Source organism: Bubalus kerabau, chromosome 15 (genome assembly GCF_029407905.1).
Source record: "Bubalus kerabau isolate K-KA32 ecotype Philippines breed swamp buffalo chromosome 15, PCC_UOA_SB_1v2, whole genome shotgun sequence".
Lineage (NCBI taxonomy): Eukaryota > Metazoa > Chordata > Mammalia > Artiodactyla > Bovidae > Bubalus > Bubalus kerabau.
This window is the reverse complement of record NC_073638.1, coordinates 29363187-29390864: the sequence shown is the minus strand read 5'-3', so window position 1 is coordinate 29390864 and position 27678 is coordinate 29363187. Positions and strand designations below refer to the sequence as shown.

General features: G+C 43.8%; 1 protein-coding gene, 1 long non-coding RNA gene, 1 other non-coding gene and 1 pseudogene across 8 annotated transcripts in view; 2 read left to right on the top strand and 2 right to left on the bottom strand.

The window, feature by feature from the left end:
- Positions 1 to 354: 354 nt before the first annotated feature.
- LOC129628825 (CBY1-interacting BAR domain-containing protein 1-like) lies at positions 355 to 1326 on the bottom strand (annotated as a pseudogene).
- A 716-nt stretch (positions 1327 to 2042) lies between these two features.
- Positions 2043 to 2114, bottom strand: TRNAW-CCA (transfer RNA tryptophan (anticodon CCA)). Its single transcript has one exon. It is a non-coding gene; the product is annotated as a tRNA-Trp (tRNA).
- A 5750-nt stretch (positions 2115 to 7864) lies between these two features.
- LOC129628092 (uncharacterized) lies at positions 7865 to 10682 on the top strand. Its single transcript, XR_008702721.1, has 3 exons — positions 7865 to 7974; positions 8188 to 8336; positions 10356 to 10682. It is a non-coding gene; the product is annotated as an uncharacterized LOC129628092 (long non-coding RNA).
- A 15966-nt stretch (positions 10683 to 26648) lies between these two features.
- Positions 26649 to 27678, top strand: part of DDX6 (DEAD-box helicase 6) — a 31709-nt gene continuing 30679 nt past the window's right edge. The window contains exon 1 of one of the 6 annotated variants that reach the window (XM_055548308.1): positions 26649 to 26831. The gene's annotated coding sequence lies outside the window, so the exon portion shown is untranslated. Of the gene's footprint in view, positions 26832 to 27246; positions 27333 to 27417; positions 27581 to 27678 lie in introns of those variants that run through there. The other 5 variants (XM_055548307.1, XM_055548303.1, XM_055548305.1 and 2 more) reach the window with 5 other exon arrangements.

Here is a 27678-nt window from a genome sequence, read left to right as displayed (position 1 = left end):
AGAAAGACAAATACTGTATGATTTTACTTATATGTGGAATCTAAAAAGCAAAACAAATGAATAAACATAACAAACTAGAAACAGTCACAGATAGAATAAACAGGTAGTTGCCAGAGTTGAAGAGGGTGGGGGGAGGAAAGAAATAGCTGAGGGAGATTAGAAGGTACAAACTTCCAGTTGTAAAATAAATGAGTCACAGTCATGAAATGTGCAGTGTGGGGAAAGTAGTCAATAAATGTGCAATACTTTACTATCGTGACAGTTTGTAAGTAGACAAAAAAGTTCTGCTATCATATTTTTTTTTTTGGTTGGCATAAATTTTCTTTAATAATTTCTAAATTCCCAATAGGATTTAATTTTGAGGTTTAACGTATCAAGCCAGTATTATGCTTTACAATTTTAGTAATTCTGGATTCCAGGTCATTTAAGATGAAAATAGAAATGCAAAGTTTATTTAAGAAATTTAATTTTCGTCTTCTATAACATCTAAATCTTCATCCTCTTCATCATCATCTTCTGTTTGTTGATCCTTTCTTAGTGGAGAGGTCAATACCTGTCCTGTTCCAGATACACGCTTAGCTGACAATGATCTCCGAAGAGGTAACTTTGAATTTGCTCTTACAGTATCTAAATGGGATGAATAATCTTGTGGATATAGAGAATGTCAGAAAACCTCTAATCTTCTTCAACAATCTTTTGTATATTTTGGTAGGCAGCAGTGTAGACCTCTAAAGCTTTTCTGTGAAGTAACATTTCGATAGTGATAAATTCTGAAAATACAGTCTTTATATCCTTTATTTTCTGCTTTGCAAAATTGTCGGTAATTTCCTCCAGATGACGAGTGGTTCGGGTCACATCCATTGTAGCTCTTCGTAATTCAGTTTCTGCCTGCGAAATAACATGTCAATCAGATGGGTTTCTCTGATGTGTTCTTTCTAACTGAGTTAATTGTTTAACGTCTCGATTCCTTGCTGTTAATGTTGCTTTGAGATCATCTCACTTCATTTTTACAATGGTTCCATAAGCTTTCAAAGGTTCAATTACTTCCGCTTCAAGTCTTTCAAGCTCAGCTCGTCAATAATCCCGACGTTTGGCAAAGTCGTCAACAAAGTTTTTCAGGCCCTGCTTTAAATGCAGGGTCTCAGTAGAGGCATATATGTTGATTTCATTCACCAGGAGGTCCGCTTTGTCTCGCAGTCTGGCAGTTTTCTGCACATAAGCAGCAAAGATTTGGCACAGCTCTCCAAAATGTTTCTCCACATTTGTGACAGCATCTTGCAGTTGTCTGGTTTGAGCGTCCTGGTTTTCCAAGCTGCATCTCAACATGCCTCCTTACTCACGACTAGAGACCCTGGGCTGGGCCCAGTGACAGAGTCTGGGCACCCGGAAGTGTCCTGGGGCACCCATATTTTTAATTTGCAAGGGTTCTTTTTTGTTTGAGTGTTTCTTTTCATAGTGTCTGTTCTTGTTTCATTAATTTGATAGCTACTTATTTCTCTGAGGATATTAGTGATATATTTTTAATTTAATTTCTCTTTTTATTGTAAGAGAAGTCTAAATTTTCAAAAAAAAGACAAGAATAGATTGTTTTGTTTTGCTTTTTGGTTGTGTCATGCAGCATGTGGAATCTTATTTCCCCAACCAGGAATCAAACCTATGACCCCTAAGTGGAAGCAAGGAGTCCTAACAACTAGACCACCAGGGAAGTCCCCTCAAGAATAGTTTAAAGAAAATTTTTCTTAAATCATTCGAGAGTAAATTGCCAACATGGGTAAATTGCCAATGATGGGTGTCATACCCATCATTCCCAGTACTTGAGTATTTCCTCAAACAAGATATACCTAACAATATCATTAGAATCAACACATTAATACTGATACATGACTGCCATCTAATCCACAAAGTGAAAGTGAAAGTGAAGTCGCTCAGTCGTGTCTGACTCTTTGTGACCCCATGGACGGTAGTCTACCAGGCTTCTCCGTCCATGGGATTCTCCAGGCAAGAATACTGGGGTGGGTTACCATTTCCTTCTCCAGGGGATCTTCCCAACCCAGGGATCAAACCCGGGCCTCCTGCATTGGAGGCAGATGCTTTAACCTCTGAGCCACCAGGGAAGCCCCATCTAATCCACAGACCCCAGTTAAATTTCTCCAGTTGTCCCAACGCTGCCTTTAATAACAAAGGATCCAATCCAGGACCATACACTGCATTTATTGTCATGTCTCTAGTTTCTTTCAGTCTAAAACAATTATTCCACTGTTTCTTTGGCTTTCGTGATCTCGACAATAGAATGTCCCTCAGCTGGAGTTTCCTCATGACTGAATTCAGGTTATGCTTTTTGGGAGCAAGAACATCGTGAAGTGATGATGTGTCCTTATCGCCTCTCAGGTAATAGTGGAGGCCTGCACCTGCATGTGCGCGCCCAGTCATGCCCAATCTTTGTGACCCCACGGCCTGCAGCCTGCCAGGCTCTTCTGTCCATGGGATTTTTGCAGGCTAGGATACTGGAGTGGGTTGCCATTCCCTTCTCCAGGGGATCTTCCTGACCCAGGGATCGAACCTGTGTCTCTTGCATCTCCTGCAGGCAGGTTTTTTACCACTGGTGCCGCCAGTACTGCAGGAGGAAATGGCAACCCTGTCCAGTATTCTTGCTGGGAAAAATCCCGTGGACAGAAGAGCCTGGCAGGCTGCAGGCCGTGGGGTCACAAAGATTGGACACAACTAACCACATACACACACACACACACACACACATGCGTCAGTTAATGCCCAGGTAATAATCGGTTTCAATGTGTCCCAGTTTTGAGATTGTTTTGATCACCTGGTTAAAGTGGTATCTGCTAGGTTTCTCCATGTGAAGTTACTCTTTTGCCCCATGTAATTTAGTAAACATTTTGTGCAGAGCTACTTTGAGACTGCGTATATATCCTGTTCCTCTTCAAACTTCTACTCATTAGTTTCTTTGGCTTAATGAATTTTTTACTATGATGGTTGCCAAATGGTGATTTTTCAATATATTATTCCTTTTAATTTATTAGTTGTCATTCTAAAAGTAAGGAAAATTTTTCTCTTCTACCCATTCATTTATTTATTCATTTTTATATCAGTAGTGCGCCCGTTGCAGCTGCCTGCGCTTTAGCACGCCCATCGCAGCCGCTGACCCCTGGTCCAAGGTAAGGAGCATTGGCTGTGCTTTGCTGGAGCAGCCGTGAAGAGATACCCCACGCCCAAGGTAAGAGAAACCCAAGTAAGACGGTAGGTGTTGCAAGAGGGCATCAGAGAGCAGACACACTGAAACCATATTCACAGAAAACTAGTCAATCTAATCACACTAGGACCACAGCCTTGTCTAACTCAATGAAACTAAGCCATGCCCGTGGGGCAACCCAAGACAGGTGGGTCATGGTGGAGAGATCTGACAGAATGTGGTCCACTGGAGAAGGGAATGGCAAACCACTTCAGTATTCTTGCCTTGAGAACCCCATGAACAGTATGAAAAGGCAAAATGATAGGATACTGAAAGAGAAACTCCCCAGGTCAGTAGGTACCCAATATGCTACTGAAGATCAGTGGAGAAATAACTCCAGAAAGAATGAAGGGATGGAGCCAAAGCAAAAAGAATACCCAGCTGTGGATGTGACTGGTGATAGAAGCAAGGTCTGATGCTGTAAAGAGCAATATTGCATAGGAACCTGGAATGTCAGGTCCATGAATCAAGGCAAATTGGAAGTGGTCAAACAAGAGATGGCAAGAGTGAATGTCAACATTCTAGGAATCAGCAAACTGAAATGGACTGGAATGGGTGAATTTAACTCAGATGACCATTATATCTACTACTGCGGGCAGGAATCCCTCAGAAGAAATGGAGTGGCCATCATGGTCAACAAAAGAGTCTGAAATGCAGTACTTGGATGCAATCTCAAAAACGACAGAATGATCTCTGTTCATTTCCAAGGCAAACCATTCAATATCACAGTAATCCAAGTCTATGCCCCAACCAGTAACGCTGAAGAAGCTGAAGTTGAATGGTTCTATGAAGACCTACAAGACCTTTTAGAACTAACACCCAAAAAAGATGTCCTTTTCATTATAGAGGACTGGAATGCAAAAGTAGGAAGTCAAGAAACACCTGGAGTAACAGGCAAATTTGGCCTTGGAATACGGAATGAAGCAGGGCAAAGACTAATAGAGTTTTGCCAAGAAAATGCACTGGTCATAACAAACACCCTCTTTCAACAACACAAGAGAAGACTCTACACATGGACATCACCAGATGGTCAACACCGAAATCAGATTGATTATATTCTTTGCAGCCAAAGATGGAGAAGCTCTATATAGTCAGCAAAAACAAGACCAGGAGCTGACTGTGGCTCAGACCATGAATTCCTTATTGCCAAATTCAGACTTAAATTGAAGAAAGTAGGGAAAACCATTAGACCATTCAGGTATGACCTAAATCAAATCCCTTATGATTATACAGTGGAAGTGAGAAATAGATTTAAGGGCCTAGATCTGATAGATAGAGTGCCTGATGAACTATGGAATGAGGTTCGTGACATTGTACAGGAGACAGGGATCAAGACCATTCCCATGGAAAAGAAATGCAAAAAAGCAAAATGGCTGTCTGGGGAGGCCTTACAAATAGCTGTGAAAAGAAGAGACGTGAAAAGCAAAGGAGAAAAGAAAAGATATAAGCATCTGAATACAGAGTTCCAAAGAATAGCAAGAAGAGATAAGAAAGCCTTCCTCAGCGATCAATGCAAAGAAATAGAGGAAAACAACAGAATGGGAAAGACTAGGGATCTCTTCAAGAAAATCAGAGATACCAAAGGAACATTTCATGCAAAGATGGGCTCGATAAAGGACAGAAATGGTATGGACCTAACAGAAGCAGAAGATATTAAGAAGAGATGGCAAGAATACACAGAAGAACTATACAAAAAAGATCTTCACAACCCAGATAATCACGATGGTGTGATCACTGACCTAGAGCCAGACATCCTAGAATGTGAAGTCAAGTGGGCCTTAGAAAACATCACTACGAACAAAGCTAGTGGAGGTGATAGAATTCCAGTTTGAGCTATTCCAAATCGTGAAAGATGATGCTGTGAAAGTGCTGCACTCAATATGCCAGCAAATTTGGAAAACTCAGCAGTGGCCACAGGACTGGAAAAGGTCAGTTTTCATTCCAATTCCAAAGAAAGGCAATGCCAAAGAATGCTCAAACTACCGCACAATTGCACTCATCTCACACGCTAGTAAAGTAATGCTCAAAATTCTCCAAGCCAGGCTTCAGCAATATGTGAACCGTGAACTTCCTGATGTTCACGCTGGTTTTAGAAAAGGCAGAGGAACCAGAGATCAAGTTGCCAACATCCGCTGGATCATGGAAAAAGCAAGAGAATTCCAGAAAAACATCTATTTCTGCTTTATTGACTATGCCAAAGCCTTTGACTGTGTGGATCACAATAAACTGTGGAAAATTCTGAAAGAGATGGGAATACCAGACCACCTGATATGCCTCTTGAGAAATTTGTATGCAGGTCAGGAAGCAACAGTTAGAACTGGACAAGGAACAACAGACTGGTTCCAAATAGGAAAAGGAGTTCGTCAAGGCTGTATACTGTCACCCTGTTTATTTAACTTATATGCAGAGTACATCATGAGAAATGCTGGACTGGAAGAAACACAAGCTGGAATCAAGATTGCAGGGAGAAATATCAATAACCTCAGATATGCAGATGACACCACCCTTATGGCAGAAAGTGAAGAGGAACTAAAAAGCCTCTTGATGAAGGTGAAAGAGGAGAGTGAAAAAGTTGGCTTAAAGCTCAACATTCAGAAAACGAAGATCATGGCATCTGGTCCCATCACTTCATGGCAAATAGATGGGGAAACAGTGGAAACAGTGTCAGACTTTATTTTTCTGGGCTCCAAAATGACTGCAGATGTTGATTGCAGCCATGAAATTAAAAGATGCTTACTCCTTGGAAGGAAAGTTATGACCAACCTAGATAGCATATTCAAAAGCAGAGACATTACTTTGCCAACAAAAGTCCGTCTAGTCGAGGCTATGGTTTTTCCTGTGGTCATGTATGGATGTGATAGTTGGACTGTGAAGAAGGCTGAGCGCCAAAGAATTGATGCTTTTGAACTGTGGTGTTGGAGAAGACTCTTGAGAGTCCCTTGGACTGCAAGGAGATCCAACCAGTCCATTCTGAAGGAGATCAGCCCTGGGATTTCTTTGGAAGGAATGATGCTGAAGCTGAAACTCCAGTACTTTGGCCACCTCATGCGAAGAGTTGACTCATTGGAAAAGACTCTGATGCTGGGAGGGATTGGGGGCAAGAGGAGAAGGGGACGACAGAGGATGAGATGGCTGGATGGCATCACTGACTCCATGGACGTGAGTCTGGGTGAACTCCGGGAGTTGGTGATGGACAGGGAGGCCTGGCGTGCTGCGATTCATGGGGTTGCAAAGAGTCGGACACAACTGATCGACTGATCTGATCTGATCTGATGGACATATAGGTTCCTATTTTATTCAATGTATTATAACCTTTGACTGTCATTATTTATTTGATGCTCAGATTTTGTTAATAAGAGACCCTGTCAAGCCCCTTTTATATTCTTTTGCTTTGTCTGCATTATTCTTTAAGAATCTCTTTATTTCTGACACAGAAAGACGGTCCAGGTTTATCTTGTACTTTCCCTATCTCAACTCTGGAATCAATCATTTCCTCAAGGGTCCCAGGTTTCTTTTAGTTGAGGATGGTATTTAGACACCAGGATTTGGGCAGTAGAGGTGTTAATTGCCATTGGAGTATTGTTGTTTCTGGGCTTCCCAGGTGGTGTTAGTGGCAAAGAACTTGGCTGCCAATGCTGCAGACATAAGAAACACGGGTTTGATCCCTGGGTCAGGAAGATCCCCTGCAGGAGGGCACGGCAACCCACTCCAGTATTCTTGCCTGGAGAATTTCATGGACAGAGGTCCGTAGGGTTGCCAGCCAGAGTCGGACACCACTGAAGTGACAGCACGCACGCGTGCACGCATTGTTGTTTCCAAGCTCTCTCGCAGCGGATACAGCTAGAAAATGTGTGTATCCAGAACTCCACTCACAGATACTTGCCTTTCCCGGATCCTAGCCATTCTTATTCTTCTTAGATACCCATAACCTGTTTGGTGCTACTGTCTCATCCAGCCCCCACCCCATTCAGATGCCATCTTCCCTCCCTTTTGGCTCTAACAAAGCACACTGGCTATGGACATAACTCCTTACTCTGCTCAAACTCTGATCTCCCAAACTGTATGGCTGCCCCTGCCTCTCCTGGACAAATACTCTCCTTGCCCTGCCCAGGCTCTGACACCAAGCTTGGGCTTATTGCCACCTACCCCTCAATGCTTTGGGCTTCCCAAGTGATGCAGTTGGTAAAGAATCTGCCTGTCAGTACAGGAGATGCAAGAGACTTAGGTTTGATCCCTGGGTTGGGAAGATCCCCTGGAGAAGGAAATGGCAACCCACCCCAGTATTCTTCCCTAGGAAATCCCATGGACAGAGGAAGAACCTGGCGGGCTGCAGTCTATGGGGTCTCAAACAGCTGGACATGACTTAGCAGCAGCAGCATCCTCAATGCTTGATGGCCTGTCTGACTCATCTGACTTCTAATACCCTGGCAGGCAGCTGCTGCTGCCACTCCCACTCCCTCTGCAAATATTCTCTTTACCCGACTTGGGCTCAATACCTATGTGGATTCCTTGTCACTCTACTTAGACTTCAACAGCCTATACCTGGCTGCCAGTGTCATGACCACTGTCTCCACCCAACAAAAGTCCTGCCCACCCTGCTTTAATACCACCTCTCCCAAGCCCTCATAGATATCTATCTGCTCATACCCATGGCTTTGGGACTAAATTAGTGAAGGGGAATAGAAGAGAGGAAGACAGGAGGCAGGTTTCTACCTAGTCTGTTTTCTGTAAGTAGTTTTTTTCTATTTGTTCTGGCCTCATCTTCATATAAGAGGACATTCTCAGATATCTAGTGGTTCTTGGTTGTCTATGTGGGGGTGAATGGGTGGAGGGGAGTGTTTGCTTATCATCGAGGTACTTTACTGATCTTGCAGGGCTATTTCTTTGAGGAACAGCTAAAGGCTGTATCTTTAGGTTTTTGTCTCTTTTACCTGCTCCAGAAACAAGACCTCCAGCTTTCTGTTGGAATGAGAGGAGAGGTTGCCCAGCCATTTGGGGTCAGTGAGCGATTCTGGATGTCTAACAGCATTTTAACCAGACTCTCAATCCATCTCCTGTTCATAGTCCCTCCTCTCCACAACTTCGAGAGGTACCAATGTCATCAGTTCCTGAGCCTTTGCAAGTTGTGGGGTGGAAATCCAAGTTGCTTCTTGGCTTTCTCTGTCAGTTTAGGAAGCCACTTCCCTGGTTCTGCTAATTTGGTCATCGTTCCTCTCCTCTCTTGTTCTCTTTGTTCTTAAGCAGTGTTTGGTTTGGTTTTGTTTTTTCAGTCTCTTTTCTGTCATTTTAGTAGAGTTTCGAAAGGAAGTGGAATTAAATGCGTGTTTAATCTGGCGTTGCTTACTGGAACTCCAGTTTGAACTTTCAGGCTTTTAATTTGCCTTCATGACTCAGTATCAAGGTCAAAAGCCCAAATACAATTTTTTTAAATTGCATCTTCTTTTAACCCCTCATCTTTTTAATTCTTTGTGTTTCTTTCCATTTGGCTGTTCTTACCATTGACCTATTTGCCATCTCTTTCACTGTCCTATAGAATCCTCATTTTGCAATAGCAACAGTAACAGTAATAAACAAATCTTGATTTCTCCCTGTTGACAAATAATTATTTGAGCCAAAGTATAACTTGGGAACAGCCTCTCAGAAAGTGCTTAGAACAGTTCAGCCCATTAAAGGTCAAAACACAGTTATATCAGTTTTTGAGACAGAGGGCTCTATTATATTAAATGATATATTATTGGCAATTTACACAATCCAGATTATGGGTCGCTGTGGCTATATTTAAGTAAGAAGGAAGGATATCTCCTAAGGAGTTGTGACCCTTGATGAGATCAAGAAAGATGTTATCTCCTAAGGAGATCTAGTTAATATAGATACACAATACATACCAAAGGGAAAGGAGGAAGCTCAAATGGGCAAAGAAAATTTTTGTTTAAATTTTTCTTGTCATGACATAAAATATAAAATTATAAAATTCATCATCCCTTAGCCACAGATCAAATTTACCCCAAGGCCTGGTGATTCTTCTTCCTAAATATCTCTAGAACCTACCACTTCTCTCCCTCCACACTTGATTCCCACTCAAACCTTCATTTCTCACCTGGACTGCCTTCTGACCTTCCTGCCTCTTGCCTAGCTTCATTCCATGCATCTAATTTCTTTTTCTAAAAAACAAATGCAGGGACTTCCCTGGTGGTCCAGTGGCTAAGACTCCGCCCTCCCAATGCAGGAGGCCCAGATTCTATCCCTGGTCAGGGAACTAGATTTCACATGTCACAACTAAGAGCCCATATATTGCAACTACAGACCCCACATGCCGCAACTAAAACTTGGCACAGCCAAATAATTAAAAAAGAAAAAAAGTGTGATTGTGGCTCTTGTCCAGGTCACAGTTTTAAAATTCAAAACTTTTGAGTTTTGAGTGCTTTCAGGGGAGTGTGGACTCTGGCAGTCTTTGTGGGCCCCATTGCTTCCTCTAGGACATTGATTTAGGCCACCTGCCTTCCCCTGAAGGCATTTGAGCTTCTGATTCCCTGCTTAAATGATTTCTCCATTGCCCTCAGGTAAACTACAGACTCTGTCTGACCTACAAGACCTGCATGATCTGGCCCTGCCCACCTCTCTCCAGCCTCATCTTTCCCCACAGCTCTGTTCTCTTGCCAACTGGAACTACTTTTATTTCAAATGTGCCAAACTGCGTCTTGCCTCCAGGCTTCTCATTCTCCCCTCCCCATTCATCTGGCTAATTCTGACTCATACCTCTGTCTCAGTTTAATTTCTTTTGGAAAACCCTGCCAGTTATGTGCCCCCTCCTGCTGACTCTTGCAGGCAACTTGGTCTACTTCCTCTATAATAGCCCTTATTACACATAATTATAATTACTGGTTTATTGTTTTATTGTTCTATCCCCAGAATGTGTCTCAGTATTTCCACATAGGCTGTTCTTTGCTTAGTCACTCAGTCATGTCCAACTCTTTGGGACCCCATGGACTGTAATCTGCCAGGCTCCTCTGTCCTTGGGGATTCTCCAGGCAAGAATATTGGAGTGGGTTGCCCTCCTCCAGGGGATTTTCCCAACCCAGGGATTGAACCCAGGTCTCCCGCATTGCAGGCAGAATCTACCAGCTGAGCTACCAGGCATGTGTGCTGCATTGCTCAGTCGCCTCCAACTCTTCACGACCCCTTGGACTCACTAGGCTCCTCTGTCCATGGGGTTTCCCAGCAAGAATATTGGAGTGGGCTGCCATTTCCTTCTCCACAGGATCTTCTGCACCCAGCGATTGAACCTGGATCTCCTGCATTGCATGAGGATTCTTTACCACCTGAGCCACCAGAGAAGCCCAAGTTATAAACAGTATTTCTGAAATAAAGTTGATCAATTTAATTTAGACCTCTAGGTTTCTGTCTTAGATGAATGACGATACCATTAACCAAGATATACAATACAAGAAGGTCCGGGAGGTTGCGGGGGTTAGACACAGGATGAAAGGCTAGCGAGGCAGCCAGGATAGATGTATCTAGTCACTAGATGGGACACAAGCCTGGGGGTTATACAATCGGTGGTTAACAACACACTGAATGCCTGGTGACTTCATGATGGGTGAGATCATCTGCGAAGGAAAAAAAGAGAATCAGGAAAAGTGGAGTCCTTAGGAGTCAGGTGAGGAAGATATGGAGAAACAGTGATTATTCAGCAATATGTAACACTGGAGAGTAACATGTTCCCATGTGTGTTTTATAAATTCCCCCAGGATGTTTGCTGGTATTCTACTGGGAGTGTGAGAGAACAAAGAGAGCTATGGGCAATTGAGTTTGGAAAATCCTGATCTAAATAAATTTGAACACATTTCTTCTGTGTAGGATTTTACATTTAATATATTCACATTGTGATTTCCCCTGAGGGCAACATATTCATTCGTTCATTTAATTCAACAAACATCTTTTATATTCTAGAATATGGGACTATTCAGTAAAAATCAGATAAGGGTCCCTGCCCTCAAGAACCTGCATTTCTCAGAAAAGTCAGATATTAACTAATTAAACAAATTAACTGCAAGTGAGCTAAATGCTGCAGAGTTGAAGCACAGGATGCTAGAAAGGTGTTTAATAGGAGGAACAGGAACACACTTTTTCATTAGAGCCACTCAAGGGACCAGTGTTCTGTGGAACGAAATTGAGGAAGTGTGGCTGTAGAAAGGTCAAGTAGGCTGAGAAGTGGAGCATATGTCTGTGGATTTAAAAACAAAGAGGTCATTCATGGTACTAGTGAGAGCTGTTACACAGAGTGGGAGTGGATGAGGTCTAGACAGACAATCCACTCTTTGGTCAAGTAAGGGAAGAAGCAACAGGGCTGCAGCTGCAAGAGGAAGAGAAAGTTAAGGGTAAATCTTTAGCTTTTAGTCTGAGGAGTCTTATACCGATTTGCAAGTTAAAAGAAAAGCTAGACAGTTTGCACTGAAAATAGTGAGGGCACTCATTCATGTATTCACTTGTACATGTTTGGTATATTCTTTGCTCCAGGGACTGTACTAAGCACTTGGGATACAGTGGGGAATAAAATATACGTTGTGTTCCACGCTCACCTATATTCTAATAGGGAAGACAAGCAGTAAGCAAGTAATCATGGTGGACTTCCCTGGCGGTCCACTGCTTAAGACTTCGTGTTTCCACTGTAGGGGGCAAGGGTTCCATCCACGGTCAGGAAACTAAGATCTCACATGCCATGCAGCCAGAAACAAACAATCACCTCCCCAAACCAAGTCATCATGATGAAATATAATAATTAGAACTCTGATAAGAATTATGAAGAAAATAAACAAGATCCTGTGATAGAAGACAGGGTGTATGTGTGTTCGGGAGGGTCTTTGAGGAATGACATTTGCTTGAAGAACAACAAGAAGCCAGGTGTGTAAGGAGAGAGGAGAAGTGCTTCTGTTAGAGAAAACAGCAGGTCTTGAGGTGGGAAAGAGTTTGCTGATGTTAAGAACTTCCAAGGGCCACTGTGGCTGGAGTAGAATGAGCAACAAGGAGAGTCGCAGGAGCTGACACAGGAAGGATAGGTAGGACTTGGATAATATAGGCCCTTGCAGACCAGGGAAGGGAAATGGGAGCATATTCTCAGCATGTTGGGAAGCTATTGACAATGCACGGTGCCGACGCTGTCATTTACATGAAAAATATCACTGAGGATGTGTGGAGAATAGATTGGGATAAGACAAGAAGGGGCAAGTAGGGAGCCCAGTTTAGGACACAACAGCAGGAAACAGGCCTGCTGCTGCTGCTGCTGCTAAGTCGCTTCAGTCGTGTCCGACTCTGTGCGACCCCATAGACGGCAGCCCACCAGGCTCCCCCGTCCCTGGGATTCTCCAGGCAAGAACACTGGAGTGGGTTGCCATTTCCTTCTCCAATGCATGGAAGTAAAAAGTGAAAGTGAAGTCGCTCGGTCGTGTCCGACTCTTAGCGACCCCGTGGACTGCAGCCCACCAGGCTCCTCCGTCCATGGGATTTTCCAGGCAAGAGTACTGGAGTGGGGTGCCATCACCTTCTCCGAGGAAACAGGCCAGTGGAAAACAATTCTGTCTGGTTGATATTGGAGGCAATGGGGTAATAAGGAGCAGACAGATTCAGGAAATATTTTAGAGATTGAACCCATAGGACTTGGAGGTGCATTGGATATAAGACATCAGGAAAAGATCTAGGATGAGGAAGTAGAAATTGAGATAATATGTAATTTCTTTGGAAGGATTATTTTTGAAAAGGAGACTAAAGGGAACGTACAGTTTAGTTTGCTCAAGAGCCCATTCAGTAAACGTTTACTGAGCACCTATCAAATGTCAGGTTTTATGTCAGGTGTTGGACATATAAAGAATGAGGCATAGATAGATCCAGTACTTGTGAACCTACAACCAAGTTATCTCTGATACCAAGAGATGTGCACAGTAATAGAAATTTGCACAATGGTGGCACCAAAATGGGAATGCTTCACTCTGCCTGGAGCATTAGAAGGAAGGCTAGATTCTGTGGAAGATGAGTCTAGAGGTAGAGAAGGGAAACTGAGGACTGACCTCTGCAACCCTGAGTTTTTGCACAAAGTAGCAAGCAGTCAGGCTGCCCCAGTGGCCCAGCAGTAAAGAATCTACCTGCAATGCAGAAAATCCAAGTTTGAAACTTGGGTTGGGAAGATCTTCTGGAGAAAGGCATGGCAACCCACTCCAGTATTCTTGCCTGGAGAATCCTAAGGACAGAGGAGCCTTGTAGGTTACACTCCATAGGGTCGCAAAGGACAAAACTGAAGCGACTGAGCAGGCACACACACGGGAAGCAGTCATCTGCTGCCAGTCAGTAATAGGTTAGAAGACTTGAGGGAATGTTACATATTTTGTGTTCTCTGTAGGTGAAGTCACTGGTTTTGCACTTTCAGCAACCAGCAACCTGACCTTAGTCACAGGGCATTTTATGTTCATCCAGAGATAACATTGAGAGCATATCTCCAAAAATGTCATCATCTCCTCATGTTACTTATTACTCTGTTATTTATTCAACGTTTTTTTTTGTTGTTGTTCAGCTGCTCAGTTGTGTCCAACTCTTTGTGACCCCACGGACTGCAACATGCCAGGCTTCCCTGTCCTTCATTATCTCCCAGAGCTAGCTCAAACTCATATAAATTGAGTCAGTGATGCCATCCAACCATCTCATCTTCTGCCGTTCCCTTCTCCTCATAGTCAGCTCCCTGGTAGCTCAGACAGTAAAGCATCTGCCTGCAATGCAGGAGACCCGGGTTTGACGAAGATCCCCTGGAGAAGGAAATGGCAACCCACTCCAGTACTCTTGCCTGGAAAATTCCATGGATAGAGGAGCCTGGTGGTCTACAGTCCATGGGGTCGCAAAGAGTCGGACTCGACTGATCAACTTCACTTTAACTTTCTCCTCCTACCTTCAATCTTTCCCAGCATCAGAGTCTTTTCTAATGAGTCAGCTCTTCACATCAGGTGGCCAAAATACTGAAGCTTCAGCTTCACATTAGTCCTTCCAATAAATATTCAGGGTTGATTTCCTTTAGGATTAACTGGTTTGATCTCCTTGCAGTCCAAGGGACTCTCAAGAGTCTTCTCCAGCACCACAGTTTGAAAGCATCAATTCTTCAGCACTCAGCCTTCTTTATGGTCCAACTCTCACATCCAGACACAACTACAGGAAAAACCATAGCTTTGACTATATAGAATTTTGTCAGCAAAGTAATATCTCTGCTTTTTAATACACTGTCTAGGTTTGTCATAGCTTTTCTTCCAAGGAGCAAGCGTCTTTTAATTTCAAGGCTGCAGTCACCATCTGCAGTGATTTTGGAGCCCAAGAAAATAAAGACTCTCACTGCTTCCACTGTTTCCCCATCTATTTGTCATGAAGTGATGGGACCAGATGCCATGATCTTAGTTTTCTGAATGTTGAGTTTTAAGCCAGCTTTTTTACTCTCCTCTTTCACTTTCATCAAGAGGCTCTTTAGTTCCTCTTTGCTTACTACTATAAGGGTGGTGTCATCTGCATATCTGAGGTTATTGATATTTCTCCTGGCAATCTTGATTCCAGTTTGTGCTTGATCCAGTCTGGGATTTTGCATGATGTGCTCTGCATATAAGTTAAATAAGCAGAGTGACAATATATAGCCTTGACATACTCCTTCCTAATTTTGAACCAGTTTGTTGTTCAATGTTCAGTTCTAACTGTTGCTCCTTGACCTGCATACAGATTTCTCAAGAAGAAGGTAAGGTGATCTGGTATTCCCATCTCTTTAAGAATTTTCCACAGTTTGCTGGGATCCATACAAAGGCTTTAGCCTAGTCAACGAAGCAGATGTTTCTCTGAAATTCTTTTTCTATGATCCAACGGATGTTAGCAATTTGATCTCTGGTTCTTCTGCCTTTTCTAAATCCAGCTTGAACATCTGGAAATTCTTGGTTCATGTACAGTTGAAACCTAGCTTGGACAATTTTGAGCATGACCTTGCTAAGCATGTTAGATGAGTACAATTGTGTGGTAGTTGGAACATTCTTTGGCATTGCCTTTCTTTGGAATTGGAATGAAATCTGACCTTTCTCAGTCTTCTGGCCACTGCTGAGTTTTCCAAATTTGCTAGCATATAGAGTGCAGCACTTTAACAGCATCATCTTTTAGGATTTTAACTAGCTTTGTTCATAGTGATGCTTCCTAAGGCCCACTTGACTTCCCACTCCAGGATATCTGGCTCTAGGTGAGTGATTACACCATTGTGGTTATCCGGGTCATTAAGAACTTTTTTATATAGTTCTGTGTATTCTTGCCATCTCTTCTTAACATCTTCTGCTTCTGTTAGGTCTGTACTGTTTCTGTCCTTTATTGGATATTTCATCTTTGCATGAAATGTTCCCTTGGTGTCTCTAATTTTCTTGAAGAGATCTCTAGTCTTTTCCATTCTGTTATTTTCCTCTATTTTTCTTTTTTTTTTTTTTGCATTGTTTGACTAACAAGGCTTTCTTATCTCTCTTTGCCATTCTTTAGAACTCTGTCTGCAGATGGGTATATCTTTCCTTTTCTCCTTTGTTGTTAGCTTCTCTTCTTTTCTCAGCTATTTGTAAGGCAACAAATAAGTCAACATTTTTAACTGTAACTGAATTTTTTTCCTTCCAGCTTTATTTACAATTATTTATAATTGACATCCAGCACTGAATAAGTTTAAGGAATACGGAATAATGATTTGACTTACATACATCATGAAATGTTTAGTGACCATCCATCATTGCATACAGATATAAAAGAAACAAAATTTTTTCTTGTGATGAGAACTTTTAGGATTTTCTCTCTTAACCATTTTCTTGTACACTATACAGCTGTGTTGATTATATTTATCATATTCTACACTACATTCCTAGTAATTATTTATGTTATGCATGGAAGTCTGTACCTTTTGATTGCCTTCATCCAATTCCTCCTGCCCCAACTTGCCTCTCTGGTAACCACAAATCTGATCTTTTTTCACTATGGGTTTATTTGTTTGTTTTTTATTCGACTATAGTTGCTTTACACCACTGTGTCAATTTCTGGTGGACAGCAAAGTGAATCAGCTACATGTATACATATATCCCCTCTTTTTTGGAGTTCTTTCCCATTTAGGTCACTACAAAGTACCAAGTAAAGTTGTTTGTGCTACATAAAAGGTTCTCATTAGTTATCTGTTTTACAGATCAGATCAGATCAGTCACTCAGTCGTGTCCGACTCTTTGAGACCCCATGAATCACAGCACGCCAGGCCTCCCTGTCCCTCACCAACTCCCAAAGTTCACTCAGACTCATGTCCATCGAGTCAGTGATGCCATCCAGCCATCTCATTCTCTGTCGTCCCCTTCTCCTCCTGCCCCCAATCCCTCCCAGCATCAGAGTCTTTTCCAATGAGTCAACTCGTCGCATGAGGTGGCCACAGTACTAGAGTTTCAGCTTTAGCATCATTCCTTCCAAAGAAATCCCAGGGCTGATCTCCTTCAGAATGGACTGGTTGGATCTCCTTGCAGTCCAAGGGACTCTCAAGAGTCTTCTCCAACACCACAGTTCAAAAGCATCAATTCTTAGGCACTCAGCCTTCTTCATATGTCAATCCTAATTGTCTGTTTTTGAGGTATAATTGATCTACAAGACTATGTTCATTCTATTACACAGCATAGTTATTTAGTATTTCTACACATTTCAAAATGATCACAATAAGTTTAGTTACCATATGTCGCCTTACAAAGAACATAGTTATTGATTATATTCCCCACACTGAACGTTTCACACCCACAACTCTTTTATTTGTAACTGGAAGTTTGTACCTTTTAATCTTCCTCACCTATTTCTTTCTTCACATCACCCTTATTCAACAATATTTAATAAACATTTATTGTGTATTTGGCATGAAAGAAAGCGAAGTTCCTCAGTTGTATCTGACTCTTTGCGACCCCATGGACTGTAGCCCACCAGGCTCCTCCATCCATGATATTTTCTAGGCAAGAGTACTGGAGTGGATTGCCATTTCCTTCTCCAGGGGATCTTCTCAACCCGGGGATCGAATCTGGGTCTCCTGCATTGTGGGCAGACACTTTACTGTCTGAGCCATCAGGGAATCCTGGTATCTGGCATAGAATAAACGAATGAACAATGAATAAATGAACAAAAGAATAAATGGTTGAATGAATAAACAGGTAAAGAATTACAGCTGTCACTGACACTAGAAACAAGGTTTAACTAAAAATTCGATAGCAATTATATTTTTAGCTACCCCACCTTTAGCATCGAAACCTTTAGCTACCTAGATCACCCATTATAAAAATAGCTATTGTTTACTGAGGCTTGCAATAAGTTAGGCCCTCTGCTAAGCATTTTATGTGTTATTTCTCATGTACTCTTCTCACGACCACCCCAGAGGCAGAGGTATCATCCTGATTTTCCAGATGAGAAAACAGGTTTAGGGAGGTTAAATAGCTGAGGAATTCAATCCCAGCTTGTACTCCAAAGTCAGGTCTCAACACTATGCATAGTTTTCATTCTTCCCCTACTTCCAAAAGACAACTATGCTTTTGCATAACTATTACCTGATCTTTTGAACCCATACTCTGAAAATGTTACTGAAATCCTTAGGAATAGGATTTCCTACTCCTCCTGCTTCTGTTGGCTGGAAGAACACAAGAGGCATCATCTACAAAGAGGGAAGGTGATCTTCAACCCTGGTGCCTCTGATTGTTGGCACCTAAACTGATACCTCTACCAAGGTCATCATTTCACTCTTTCCTACAAATTACCAGCCAATGAGTGTGGAGAATCCTAGTGATCAACAAGTTTATAAACATGAACTAGTTTTGCTATGTGGAATAGAGAATTATAAGACAATGATGCTTGCCTTCAAAGAGTTTCCAATCTAGTAGAAGATATACGATCACACACACAAAAAAACTCAATAAAAGCAAACTAGCTAGTATGTAGCTGGATACTAAATTATGTGGCACAGCCTCTCAACAAAGAGCTTGGGAGACATGACATTTGGAGTCAACTGGGGCAAAGGAAACCAACATATATCGATCTTTTTTGTTTTAACCTAACATACTTAGAATGTGTTAAGTATTTTGCTAGACTCTCCACATATGTGATATTTTAATGTATCAGCCAGTCTTATTTAACAAACACTTTCTGAGCTTTCTACTATATTTATACAACATACTTTACTATGTGTTATTGATGAAAGACATAGGAACATGACTTGCTTCCTGTCCTCAGTGAGCTTAGAAACAAGACATATGTACAAATGGCTCTGAAGTCTTTCCCCGTGGCTCAGCTGTAAAGAATCCACCTGCAATGCAGGAGCTACAGGTTCTATTCCTGGGTTGGGGAGATCCCCTGGAGCACATGGCAACCTACTCCAATATTCTAGCCTGGAGAATCCCATGGACAGAGGAGCCTGGTGGGCTACAGTCCATAGCATCACAAAGAGTCAGACACAGCTGAAGCGAGAGCACACAACCACAAATGGCTATGGTACAAGGCTATAATAACAGTGGTTGTATAATTTATTATCCAAATTGGAATAATTTTGAGAAAAAACAGAAACACTATTAATAATGACTGTGGAGCAATCCAGGCATTAAACACAGACTACTCTGAACAATCCAGGTTGTATTATCTCAGCAGGGAAAGAGCTTGAAGTGGTGGCCAGCACAAGAGCAATTGGGATGAATCAGTGAAACCAGAAATGGGCTGAGTTGGGCTTGCTGCTTGGGAGGGCACAGGCAATAAACATGCAAACAAAGGCACAGATAATAAACAGGCAAACAAAATAATTTTAGGCAGCTTAATGTGGTAAAGAGTGAGGGGGGAAGTTGTTGCTTAGTCACTGAGTCGTGTTTGACTCTTTTGTTACCCTCATGGACTATAGCCCGCCAAGCTCCTCTGTCCTTGGGATTTCCCAGGCAAGAATCCTGGAATGGGTTGCCATTTCCTTCTCCAGGGCATCTTCTTGGCCCAGGGATCGAACCTGTGTCTCTTGCATTGGCAGGCGGATTCTTTACCACTGAGCCACCAGGAAAGCCAGGGTGGGGAAGCAGACTATTTATAAAGGCACAGTCAGTGGAATTCCCTGTCGTTCCAGTGATTAGGGCTCTGCGCTTGCATTGCCAAGGGCCTGGCTTCCAACCCTGGTCTCGGGAAACTAAAACCCTCTAAGCCTCATGACACAGACAAAAAAAAAGTCATGTTCATCTCAGAGGCAATAACATTTAAGCTGAAATTTGAAAGATGAGAAGAATCGAGAAATTGAAAGACAAAAAAAAAAAATCTCAAGTAGAGTCTAACCTCAACAGTGATCTGCAGGTCAGTAGGACCAGCCTCACATTCATGAGGTTTAGAGTGAAGAGGTACCAGAGGCTCCCTACTTAGTGTGAAAAGAAAGGAGGGGATTTAAATTTTATTCTGTAGGTAATAGAGAATCATTAAAGAGACTTGAACAGAACACTGATATGACTGGAAAAATTACCCTGGTGCTAGTGTATAAGGTGGGTTGGCAAGGGAAAGAGGTTAAAGAAAGAAATCCAGGTAGCTATTGAAATAATCCAAGCAGGAGAAAAAAAACTCCTGGATTGGGACAGTGGCAGTAATAATGGAAGAGGAGAGATGGAAGTGATACCCCAGAGCTAGAACAGGTAGGATTTCATAACTGGATGATGTCATCCAGCACAGTGTCAGTCCCGAGGTAAATGCCAGCTCCTCCCTCCTCTCACTCAGGTAATGGAAGTGAGGAAGACTATTTTTGTTTGTTGTTTAGAATCAAGAAAAATCTGGACAGGAATTCAGGTTCAAGTTGAGGAAGAACTATGGTCTAGTGCTTAAGATTGTGCTCCCAAAGCAGGGGGCCTGGGTTTGATCCCTGATCAGGGAACTAGATCCCACATGCTGCAACTAAGACCCACTGCAGCCAAATAAATAAATTTTTTAAAAAAATGAAGGAAGTTACCATCGGTATATTTTATTTTAAAAGGGATCAATGTGAAGGGGGGTTTCCCTGGTGGCTTACTGGTAAAGAATTCACCTAACAATGCAAGAGAGGCAGGTTCAATCTCTGGATTGGGAAGATTCCCTAGAGAAGGAAACGGCAACCCACTCCAGTATTCTTGCCTGGGGAATCCCATGGACAGAGGAGCCTGGTGGGCTACAGTCCCTGGGGTCCCAAGAGAGTAGGATGCAACTGAGCATCTAAATAGCAAAAACAACAAAGATGTGACAGTTAAGAGAGTCTAGAGATAGGAAATGTGATACTTTATCCTCCAAGACAGAATCAACAGAAGTCTGTTGTGGGAGGTGGAAAGTTAATGAAGTGTCTATGGAACATCTTTGATTTTAAGGTGGGCTTATGAATAGAAGACGGAGAAGGCAATGGCACCCCACTCCAGTACTCTTGCCTGGAAAATCCCATGGATGGAGGAGCCTGGTAGGCTGCAGTCCATGGGGTCACTAAGAGTCGGACACAACTGAGCGACTTCACTTTCACTTTTCACTTTCATGCATTGGAGAAGGAAATGGCAACCCGCTCCAGTGTTCTTGCCTGGAGAATGAATCCCAGGGACGGTGGAGCCTGATGTGCTGCCATCACGGGGTCGCACAGAGTCGGACACGACTGAAGTGACTTAGCAGTAGCAGCAGCAGCAGTATGAATAGAAGAAAAAGTTTGGAATGCTGCTGTGGGAGAAAATTTGCCCAACAGCGATTCTCATCCTTGACTACATTATACTCTTCCAGGGAACTTTAAAGCAAAAAATTATACTGGACCCCTGCCCCAAGGGTTCTGATTTAATTCCTCTGAGTGGGACCCAGGCACCCATGTTTTCAAAAGTGCTTGTGTTGACACTAATGATTAGCCCTGATTGCGAACTACCATGAGAGTTTCTAGGGCCTCAGAAGGGGCTCAGCTGATGTGTGGAAGCAAGAATTTGTTGTTGAGCCAATTAGCTTGGTTTCAGGGCTCTCCCTAGCACCAACATTCCCTGAGCAGAAGCTGTGAAACAGGAGCATGGCTCTTGTTTACTGAGGTTGGTAAGGCACTAAACTGAAGGAGAATAGAGGCTGGGGGAAGAGAACTGATGGGCCCACCACAGATTGCCTAATCTGAAAGAAAAAGCTGAGGTTCAGATCAAAGTCGATAAACCAATAATAGCAACACCACATAATTGGTTTTTGAGGCTATCTACCAACTACAAAAATAAAGCAACTTTTACAGTTTCTTTGGAAAAGGAAATGGCAATCCACTCCAGCATGCTTGCCTGGAAAATCCCACGGGCAGAAGAGCCTGGTGGACTACAGTCCTTAGGGTCGCAGAGTGGGACACAGCTAAGCACAGCACAGCACATGCAAATTCTCATTTATTCTCACATAGCTCTAGGTCCTAGGACTTCCCAGTTGGCTCAGTGGTAAAGAATCCACCTGCCAAAGCAGGAGATGCAAGAGACACGATTTCAGTCCCTGCATCGGGAAGATACTCTGGAGTAGAAAATGGCAACCCATTCCATTATTCTTGCCTGGGAAATCCCACCGACTGAGGAGCCTGGTAGGCTACAGTCTACGGGGTCACAAAGAGCCAGACACGATTGAGCACTCACCGCAGCTCTAAGTCCTATTTCCCCCATTTTATAATTGGGGAAACTGAAGCTCTGATGTTAAGAAAGTTTCCCAAGTTTATGGAGTTAACAAGTGGCGGAATCGGAATTTGAACCCAGATCTGACTCTAGAACCCGAGATCTGATTGGGCAGGAAGTAGAAAGGAGGGAAGATAGGAGCCTGTGGGAATCTACTGGTTTGAATGGGCTTGAGATTGGCCCTGAGGAAAAGAGATGAGAGGGTTTCCGAGGGAAACAATGGAAGGTGAGGGAATGGGTCCTGAGGAGACCAGAGCAAGAGGCATTGGAGAGAGAGTGGGAAATCAGACTGGAGAGGCACCCTGACAGGCCTAATCTTTCAAGAGAATGTAGCCATGCAGTGAAAAGGTACTGGGAGACAGGGATTATTCACCAGGCTTTCCCGGCAGCTCAGTGGTAAAGAATCCACCTGCAATACAGGAGTTGCAGGTTTGATCCCTGGGTCAGGAAGATCCCCTGGAAGAGGGCATGGCAACCCACTCCAGTATTCTTTCGTGGAGAGCTCCACGGACAGAGGAGCCTGGTGGGCTACAGCCTATAGGGTTGCAAAGAGTCAGACATACCGAAACAACTGGGCATGCACACATGCATGCAAGGGGTTATTCAGGAGGTGGTTGACATGATAAAGAATAACTTTAAAATTCATCAAGCAGGTAAAGAGCTAGGAAGTTCACTGAGGAAACCTCTGCACAGAATTCTTTTTATTCCTTTGTTCCCTGTCTTGTCCTGGAAGCCACAGATGTGACTTCACCCACCCATGGTATTCAGGGCTGCAGACTGCCCAGCCCTCAGCTCTAAGCTATCTTCCCAGGACTCGTACCTAAGATCATAGTTCTATTTTCAAGGATCAATAGAAGGCTCTGCAAATTGACTAGAGGCAGGAAATCAGGCCCAGGCACTTTGTCATGATTGTAACTACTGCGGCAGAGAAGGTTATTCCGAAATACAATGTTGTTACAAGGTCCTGGGTACAAAGGAGGCACCATGCACATAGCAACAATTCCATGGGATTGCCAGGGTCCCCATCAACATCACCGGTTAGCAACTGCCCCAAGCTAACTCAGAAAGTACCTGAGAAGACCAAGACATCATAGATGGGACAGTGTCAATTCTTTCTTGATCTGAGTAAACCAAATTAAAATCATACCTAAAGAATCAGTTTCCAGATTTCAGGATCTTTCCAGTCACACATTGTTTTCAAATTAATGAAGGTTAAAGTTGCTGGTGTAAGTAAAGAAAACTCAAGAGGGTAAATTTACAGCTAGAGTTCTCTGAGTGATGACCAGAACATAAATAATCCTGGGACCTGAGGAGGCCAGAAGACACCTCAGGTGAGTTGAGCTAGCTGGCTGTGGTACCCAGGGAAGGGGGAGATGTTATCTGTCAAAAGGAATAAAATTCTGCAGACCAAACGTGGTAGTCTGGGGGAAATGTGTTTAAGGCACTCACTTTCCTCCTTGTTTTTAATACTGCTTTCCTACTTTTCAACTTGAGTTTACTCTGGAAGTGGAACATTTATTCCAACAAAATGTGCCCGGTGTGCTCTCTCAGTGATTAAAGATGTCTGTTTTATAGGCATTAACTTCGGTGTAGTACTTGCACCAGGGTTTACCTGGTGGCTCAGTGGTAAAGAATCCGCCTGCTAAAGCAGGAGACATGGTTCAATCCCTAGATTGGGAAGATCTCCTGGAGGAGGAAATGGCAAGCCACTCCAGTGTTCTTGCCTGGAAAGTCCCACAGACTGAGGAGCCTGGCAGGCTATAGTCCATGGGGCTGCAAAGAGTCAGACGTGAATAAGTACCCATGGCACGCAACTTGCACTTCTCTGAGGCTATCTTTGCTAAGCTCTCGGTAGGCTGACGCTACTTCATTTTCTTCTGGTGTATAAATCAAAGAGGCAAATTTTACCAGTTCTAAAGTCCAAAGAAAATGGTACTTGGCTCTTTGGGTTCATTAGCCTTGGTTCATTAGTCTTGGTTAGTAATTATTAGAGGTTGCTCAAGCAAATTTGGAAAAGAACTTTTTTGAACTTTCTTTTGGAAAATCAGAACATTTTAATTCAAATCGTGAAGGAAGGAAAATGCTGTACTAGAAAGCTTAGCCAGGTGTGATATAGTCATTTTCTTTAGGCTGTGGTGTGGGTGAACCTTTTTTCTTTTAGGTAATGAATATATTTGCTTACAGTTTGAGTTTTTAAAAAAACCATCATGCTTCCTTAAAAAAATCTTATAGAAAGCAAAAGTATGAAACCCATTTTAGCCTGATGAAAGCATTTGGGTTTTTAAGATAGTATCACAAATGTATATATTCCAGGTTTAAATTACTTAGAATTCTAGGTTCTAAATATTATATGAATATTACTGAACTGAGAAAAGATCTAAGGTTTCATAATTTAATTCTATACCATCCATACTTCTCACAGAGAACTGAAAAGGGCTGACATAAATAACTCAGATGGAAGGAGATCTTACAAAAACATGATGCAGAATCTTTAAAGGTGTTATAGTTGAAATTTTTTGTCTAGTTATTTTTCAGTAAATAGCCAAGGACAGGATGTGAAGCTGGTAAACAGTATTTGCTGGGAGGGCCCATTACTGATTGAATTCCAGGTAGTATTTCTCAGTTGCATCTCATTCTTATACACACACACACACATCCTGTTGTTTCAAACGGAGATACTGAAAACCTCAATTCTATTTGTGAATCTTTTTCTTTTTTAAGATATCTTTCCTACAGACAGATTCTCTAGGAGCCAGCCAACAATCCAGGCCTAACACTTCAGCTTACAGCTTCATAGTTGAAAAAAAGTAGGGGGAAGTGAGAGTGACTAAAAACAAAATAAAAATGACCAATACATTTTGGGAAACACATTATTAGGTGACCTCACTGGGGATAGCACACCCTCGGTAAACCATATTTACCACAGATCCCCCAATATATTATACTCAATAAGGCCAAAGGGTTGGATTTATGTAATATTTTTAAATATAAATTTTATAATGTGTGAGGTGTCATATTTTCTATCATTTTTGTTAATCTGTTTGAACTAGAGAGAAAAAAGGTATTGAGATAGTTGAATTGGATCCATCAATCAGTAAACTGAACCGAGAAAAGATCTAAGGTTTCATAATTTAATTCTATACCATCCATACTTCTCACAGAGAACTGAAAAGGGCTGACATAAATAACTCAGATGGAAGGAGATCTTACAAAAACATGCTGCAGAATCTTTAAAGGTGTTAGCCCTGGCAGGATTCCTAGGTGAGAACGGGCAGCTATTTCATGTTCTACTCTTGGTTGCCTTCTCACATATGGTTTTTGTCATGACCTCAGCCAGGCCCCCTTTGAAGGTAAGAAATTTATTTGTGAATACAAACCCCTTTCCTTTGGCTGGTCTCATTTTTTGAGAGGTCTAGGGGAAAGAGACCGGGGTAGGCTGTGGCCTGTTTTAAATCCCTAGGCTCCTCTCCCTCCTACTCACTTCTTGTCCTCCTCCACTTCACCTTCCTGCTACATGGCAAGACAGTGGGGCCTCAGACCTCAACATTTTATTAAACAACCACTTAGCCATTCTCTCTCCGGTATGGACTCAAGATGTTGGTTATTTCCTTTAGATGAGTGGGTTTTTTAAAAGCTGGGTGGGTGACCACATGCTACAAATTTAGAATTAAAAAAAAAAAACAAAAAACAAAAAACACCAAAAAACTGTTAAAAGGACCGTTAAAAAAAAAATCTCAACAACAGCCTTTTCACATTTCTTTAACACCTCTTCTTTGGCTGTGTGGAAATAAAAAAGACCACCAAATGAGAACAAGTTATTTACTCAAAGCTTGCTACAGTAAGAGAGCCAGCCACCTTCAGTTAGCTGGGGACTCACACGCCGACAGTTAAAAATAAAGGGGCGGGTGGGGATGGGTGAAGGAAGCTTCAGGGTTTGCTCTGATTGGAGGTTAACTCGGGGAAGCTGGAGGCGGGCTAACTAGAAGCGGGGAGTCTAACGTGATTGGTTTAGGGGAACATATTTGGCTTTCTCTAATTGGTCCAGAGTTGGAAACACGGGCAAAGATTAGGGAAGCTGGCAGTCAATGACCGAGTCTGGCTCATTCTGAGCTGATCACTGCAGAGGTTGTGGTTTGGCTTCGCGTGTTGGTTGCAGCAGAGGTTGTGGGTCGGAGTTCTGTTGTGAACCTATGGTCTGGTCATTGCCCTGTATATTGTCTCTCAGTTGAGTGAGAGCCAGGTTTTTATTTTCCTTTAACCTAGCCAACTTGCTAGCTTCCGATTTTTGTTCTACCTGGAACAAGACTGCATTCCTGTTAAGGATAAACGGAGACACTAGAATATGAAAATTATGGGAACAAATACATAAATATCTTTCTGATGAGGGTCAGGCTGGGAAAAGAATTACGCTTGGTCTTCTAGTTCATTTCCGTACAGAACTCCTATTCCCATCATAACTGGCTCTAGCGGCGTTTCCTTCCTTCTGGGGAGGCTCGGCCTCCCTGGTTCCCTCTCTTTGAGGATTGCCCTTTAGTACTGAGAAAGCGGGAATCGCTGCTGTAGTCTCCCACTTCCCTCTCCGAGGCTCGCTTTCTGGGTTCCTGCCCTGGTCGCACCCCAGCTACCCAGCACCCCACCCCCGCCCAACTCTTCCCACAGCCTTCTCCACCCCCGCCCCCGCCCGCCCGCGCACAGCGCCCCCTGGCCCCCGCCCCGCGCTCTCCCCGGGGTTCTCCCTGCTGCACCCGTCCCGGCCGGTCGGTCCCCTTTCCAGTCCCCACACCCGGGTGCGAGCCGGCGCCTCCGGACCACTGGTTCCGCGCGTTCCTGGATGGAGGCGCGCCCCGGAGGGGCTCGGACGCGGCCCCCTTGGACCTGCAGCAGCTTCCCTGGCTCGCGAGAGATGTCAGGTCAGCTCTCTCGTCCCCGAATCGCTACCGGGTCCTTGGTCAGGAATAAGCAGATCCTCCTCGGATCTTCCAAACCCTTGACTTCCAGTTTGGGGGGAGACTCTTACCACCCACCATTCCCGGATCATTTCTCCTTAGCTGTGGAAAAGGCAGTTCTCCTTTCTCTTTGAAGGGATCCATATTTCCCTTTCAACTTCCCCTCCATTTCAGCCCCCGCAGGCTCCCCGTCGGTGGAAAAACACTGCCCTCCATTTTCTCCTGAGGAAGGCTCCTCGGCCCGGATTTCTCCTGACGCGAAGCAACGGAGGCCGAGGAGCCGCGACGGGTGCAGCTGCGGCAGCTGGGCGCTCGCCATTTTGCGCGGAGGAGGAGCCGCGGCGGCCGCCATGCGGAGAACGGAGGGGGGTGGGGGGCGGTCGGCGACGGAGGGGGCGGGGGAGCCGAGTTAGCTCAGTCCGGGCGGCGGCTTCGGCGGCGCCTTGAGAGCGGGCAGCGGCGGAGGTAGGACTGGGCGGCCGGGGAAGCGAGCGGGCGGGCGAAGGCAGGCCGGCCGGAGCTGCCCCCCGAGCGGGGGCGGGGCGGGGGCGGGAGGAGGCCGAAGCGAGGGGCCGGGTGGGGGCGGGCGGAGGTTTCCGAGGAGGAAGGAGCCGCCGCCATTTTGGGAGCTTCGAGTCAACAATAAAGGACCGAGGGTGCCGAGCGGGAGTGGCCTCGGTGGTAGGACTCGGGCCTGAGCCGCGGGGCGTGGGGTGAGGTGGAAGGGTGGCGGTCGGCCGTGTCGCGGGGGCTGCAGGAAGCCCCCAGGATGGCGTGGGGGGCGCTCTGAGGCGGAGGCCTGAGGCCTGGC